Here is a 5,503-nt window from a genome sequence, read left to right as displayed (position 1 = left end):
ATCAATTGGAATGCCTTTCAATAAATAGTGGGGGTATTATTTGACTTGATCGACTCATGATAGATATATAGTGGTTCAACTGATACCACATCAATTCAATAGGTTCTACTTATTTCTTTGCTCCATAATATGTTTGCTCTATCATGAAATAATGGGATCTAGATATGGACCCCAACGAGGAAGGAATGTTATAGACCTCGTGGATATATAGGGAACTATTGGTGATGCAAGTAGGGAAGTCTTCACCATGATCTTCTTAAAAACTTTTCCAATCCTACCAAACTAACCTAATGAGGGCTCTTCCTTGTAGCCCTATTTTGGGGTTTGAGTCAAGAAATGACAATCTTTCAAAACAACTACAATTTTGGGGTTTGAGTTCTATTTTCTAATTTTCTAAAGAAATATAAATTGAGTCCTTCAAATTATTATTATTTATTTCTATATTTGTCTTTTTTAATAAATAGTTAATTATATTTCATTAAAAAAAATCATTATGACTCAATTATAGACTTCAAGATCTCTAAACTATAGATTTGGAAGAAGTATTTTCTTATAAATAAATCTTTATCTTATTGTAAGGAAACTATATTTAATTTTATTTAGATCATTGTGATAATTTTCTTTTGGCAAGTGTAAAATTGCATTTTATTCGTATATTTACTAAAAAAAATATAAACTTTATACACTGTACTAATAATAAGTTTATCACTCATCATGACTAGGGATCGCTGAATTCGATCCAAAAAGTTGATACAAAAAGGCTCACATTGTTTGTAAATTCCTTCAAAAGGTAAGATTAATGAAGCTTTTACGATGTAAATGGAAAACCCAAGATGGGAGAAACCACGATATGGAATGCTACTAGAATCTAATGTCCTAATCAAACCTCACAAATAAAAATGTGTACAACATTTTAAGGGCACAAACCCTAAGGATTCACCAATATGATTTGCAAATGTAATAAAAAAAAATTTCTCTTAACAACATGAATGATAGGAATCAAGGAAAATTGACTCACCTTTAGCATTGACAATGATATTCTTAGATTTCAAAAATCACTCATTACAACTCTCAGATTTTACAATACAAATTGACTATAAATCATACTTCACATCTACAATCTCTGATGCATCTATAACCTTACTATAACACCTTGCTTGGAAATGAGCCCCTTTTTTCTTTATCTCTTATCAATGACACCCATAGACTTGCATTTAAATCAATTCTAATTCTTTAAAGTAGTATAGTCCTGATATCTGAAGTTTGAACTTAATGCTTTTTTAGAAATATTTTACAGTATAAACACAATCAACTTACATATTCTTTTCAGACACCCATACAATCTGAACAAAAATATAAAATATCACTACTATCATATAGCTTAGTCATTGTATCATTGACTCCATATACTTAGACTTTTCTCATTTGCAAAGATACATAACAAAAATATAGTAATTATCTTCCAAACTCCAGTATCTCACCTATTCTACTCTTCCAACTGGTTCTTTAGCATCCCATGAATGATTACAATGCTCCAAACACCATACAAATTATACTTGATCCTTTATAACAATTCTTAGATGTTGATTCACTGTATTTTGCATACAACAACATATACTCATTGATTCTTGGTCCATTCCTTATAGGAATCAGGGTTATGGTGTAGACCCATGAGAGAAAATTTCACACAACAACAAAAACATTTAAACCTTCCCTAATCTCTACATAAAGAAAGCATGCAACCATTGTGGTACTTTTATCTTAAAGTGTGCAAAATTTACTATTTACATAGTGAGTATTGAGATTGATCTTGGTAATAACCCCATTAATACCATGCACCCATTTTACATCAAAATTAGTTCTAGCCTTCATTTCCCTATATCTAAAACTTAAGAATCATCCCAACCATGAGATAAAGGAGAATATATTAGAACTACAACTAAATACTAGTAACAAGTAGATTTTCAAAAAAAAAAAATTGTCGTTTATTATACAAACCACACACACCATACCCTTCACCTTTCTTCTCTATATCTCATTCACTATTTTCTTCATGAGATTCATTGCTTAAGTGATAGAAGACCTTTCAAATCCACAAAGAGTTTGTCTAAGTTGGTTTACCTTCCATCTTCTACAAAATTGTCATTTTGCAAAAAATGTTGACAACATTTTTTTAACAACTTTACATTTTTTACACATTTTTTACTATTTGCCTCTTTTGCTAACTCATTCCTATTTTACACCATATATAGGTCCAAAAAGCTTACATTTTACACTTTCAATTCATTTTTGACCTTGCATGATATTTAATATCCCTCAAGGCCTTTGACCAACTTTGACTAATCCTTGACCAACCTTCCATAAAATTGTGATTGCAGCACATATTATCATTAAGACTCAGCCTAATAAAATAGGAATTTGGATTTTAGTTAATAGGAAGAAGAGTGGGATTCACATCCTTAATTATAATTCATTCATTCTTTCTCTAGTAGTTTCTAACTTCAATCCCTAGTAAATTCTTGCATTTTTCTGCATGCTGGAAGAAGATAAGATCTTCAAAAATAGGATTATCTATAATCCAACTATCATCCCTAAACTTTTTCCTCCTTCCATTACCAAGATTCCATCTTTTTCCTTGCTTAACATGTTCTTATCTTTATAGATACTATTCTAGATCTAGTAACCATTAATCCAAACATCTAAATAGAGGTAATGCTCAAGGTTTGGAGCTGCAAAGGCATACTTTTTCTTAGTTAGAGAGTTCCATTCTTTTTCCTCTTCAAATATTCTCTAAATTTTTTCAAAGAGAAGAATTTTGTTAATCATTATGATAGTGTTGATGCCAATACATCCCTTCTTAATTACTTTGCATGCATTTCATATGAAACTAACCAAAATGAACCTTCTCCTCTGTGCCCATCCAAAGAAACTTCCCCTAGATATTTCAGTTATATTAGCATACTTAGCAAGAATAGAGAAAATGATTATAGCATACACATCCATATTTTGGTTAATAGACTTCAAAAGTTGGATTTTCCAACTTGACTTAAAAGGGCTCCTTTCTAACCAGTCAAGTCGCTATTAATTTTCCCATAGAAATAGGTATAGGAAGAAAGAGAAATCTTAATTTTTTGCCTCTTTGACAAAATTCATTCTCATCACGATAGTGTCATCAAAAATTGCCTGCAGGAATAAGGAGAAAATTTAGAAAAATGTTAGAGTCCCTAATTACTGTTGATCTTCCATTCTGAGAAGGTTGCTTCCTTAATTATTGTTCATCTTCCATTTTTGCAAGAAAAGTTGCATCACAACTTTGTTTTGCAATTTTCCAATATTTCAAAACAAATGACTTTAAATGCTGACCAAACCTTAAAAAATCATGGAAAAATACTAAAAAACATGAAAATGAAGATTTTTGGTCAACTCGTAGTGTTGACCAACCTTTGACTTGCCTATATGTCTTATTACAACATGTAGGAAATTTGTTTAACTGCATTCTAAGGATGTTTTGAGATTTCTTCAATGCCATGTGTCATCTTGGACACTTATTAACCTCCTACTCTATCCAACATTGGTGTTTTACCACCTTATTTAGGACCTTGGGCCCTTACACCAAATCTGGACATTTTGCAAAATATGGGCCCACTTTTACACTATAGGGGTTCTAATATCTCATGTTTTTGTTCCATGTTTTGAGACTTTTGTGTAATATTTGAGAAGAGTTTAGAGACATCATACATTATTATTTTCTTCACATATTTTACTATTTGGCATGCAAAGAAACCTTGCATACATATTTAATTTTTCTTATTCCCAACAAGAGGAACATTCTTTAACATTCTTGATTTTCATCATTGTTTGTTGAACATCCAACATTGATTTATTCAATTATACATTGTGGGCCTACATACCTTCTCTTCTTCTCTCCAATAGGTGGGAACAATGATTGTACATTGGTGATGGAAGTTCCTTGTGGGTTCCTCCTTCCTTTTTCACTTGTACATTTTTTCTTCATCTTTTTTCTCTTTTTGAGGGGCCTCTGTCCCATGGGATTTTCTCCTTTATGATGTTTGTAAAAGATTCATTTATACATAGGTACCTCACATGGTCTTTTAGCAATGACCTATCTTTGCATGTTCTTTCATTCTCCCTTAAATTGCACTCAAAGTGATCATAGGTTGAAGTTACTCTAAGAAGAACCTTAGCATCTCTAACCCTGTTCTTAATAGCAATCTTAATGGATGCCAAGTGCTATTATACACCTTAGTAAATGGAAGTTAATTTAAATGACATGGTCTAAGGAGGGAAGATCTTTCCTAATAAAAACTCATGGCCTACATTAAAGGGCCATGGTACTAACTGAGATGCTCAAAATTCTCAAACTCTATTGGTAGTTCGGAAATGTAATCTGGAATTCAAAGGCATATGAGTTCCTTAAATGGTTTATGACATTTTTCATTGAATTTTATTTGCGATCCATATTTATATATGTAATTTATTTGATTTGTTTAGATGCCATCTTTACTGAAGAGATTGTAATATTTTATTATTTTATTATTATTGATTATATACAAGATACTATTAATGCTTGTATGTTTATAGTTGATATAATTTTATAGCCTAAATATTTTCTTGTGAAGAAATTCTACACATAACAATATGAACCCAGAATAAAATAAGGTAACAATTGCTAGATTGTGGTCTTAGTTCAAAAGAAATGGTGATGGAAAATGTTATTGTCCTTGCAAAAAATGCAAGGGCTTAAAGAATCAAAGAATTTTAATCATAACATCTCAAAGAAATTGAAGGAAACATGATCACATTGAACGCAAGAAATATTTTTTTCCTTTGATGAATGTGTATTTTGAACTAGTGGAACATGGAGGTGTGAATATCGAAGCAAAAGGTAATGTTTTCATGGAAGAAGATGATCTTGAGGCAGAGAACATAATTGAAGATGTTAGTATTGGTAATGTACTAATATAATTAAAACATGTATCAACCTTAAACAATATTATCCATTCAACCAAAGTAAACAGTAACCATAATGAGATGCACATAGAAAATTACACTAGATATGTTAACTAGGGAAACCCTTGATTAGAGGGAAAACCCTAGTGAGAATGATGCCTGTAAGATGATGTACTAATATAAATATTCCTTGTTAGAGGATGGGCCCTGTTAAGATTCTATTACAACATTTAGTACATATGAGTCCCTGTTAGGAGACTTTGAATCCTATTAGGAGAATCCAACCCTATTAGGAGTTGTAGAAGATAAAAGGACCCACTATCCAAATAGCTTCTAGGGTGAGATCACTGAATTCACTGTCCAACTGATCTCTCAACTATTCCTTTTAGAATAATTGTATGTACTATACTTTAACTTCTTTCCCTTATCCTATCAACTAGATCAATCACTATCAAACCTTGTAGACTAGGTCACAAACCTCAGATCCAAGTATCCAACTTTAGATCACACAAGAAAACCTCGACAACAAATT

This window comes from Cupressus sempervirens, chromosome 1 (genome assembly GCF_028749045.1).
Source record: "Cupressus sempervirens isolate cs-2001-9-10 chromosome 1, ASM2874904v1, whole genome shotgun sequence".
In the NCBI taxonomy this organism is placed as follows: Eukaryota; Viridiplantae; Streptophyta; class Pinopsida; order Cupressales; family Cupressaceae; genus Cupressus; species Cupressus sempervirens.
The sequence above is the reverse complement of the archived record's forward strand: the minus strand, read 5'-3'. Positions refer to the sequence as shown.